Raw genomic sequence first — 238 nt, forward strand, 5'->3', positions numbered from 1 at the left:
GAGCGCGGCTGCCGGGCCCCGAGCTGTCGCCGCCGCCGCCGCCGCTGCTCTCGCTGCTGTCGCTGCTGCCCGGGAGGCGGCTGGCGGCGGAGGCTCGGCTCCCAGTGGCCGCACATCCCACAATACACCGCCAAGGAGCCCGGCCCGAGCGCTCACCCTCCTCCTCCTCCTCCTCCTCCTCTTCCTCCTCCTCCTCCTCCTCCTCCTCCCCTCGCCCTCCGCGCCGCTTCCCCGGGCT

Source organism: Octodon degus, unplaced genomic scaffold, assembly GCF_000260255.1.
Source record: "Octodon degus isolate 3935 unplaced genomic scaffold, OctDeg1.0 scaffold00076, whole genome shotgun sequence".
NCBI lineage: Eukaryota > Metazoa > Chordata > Mammalia > Rodentia > Octodontidae > Octodon > Octodon degus.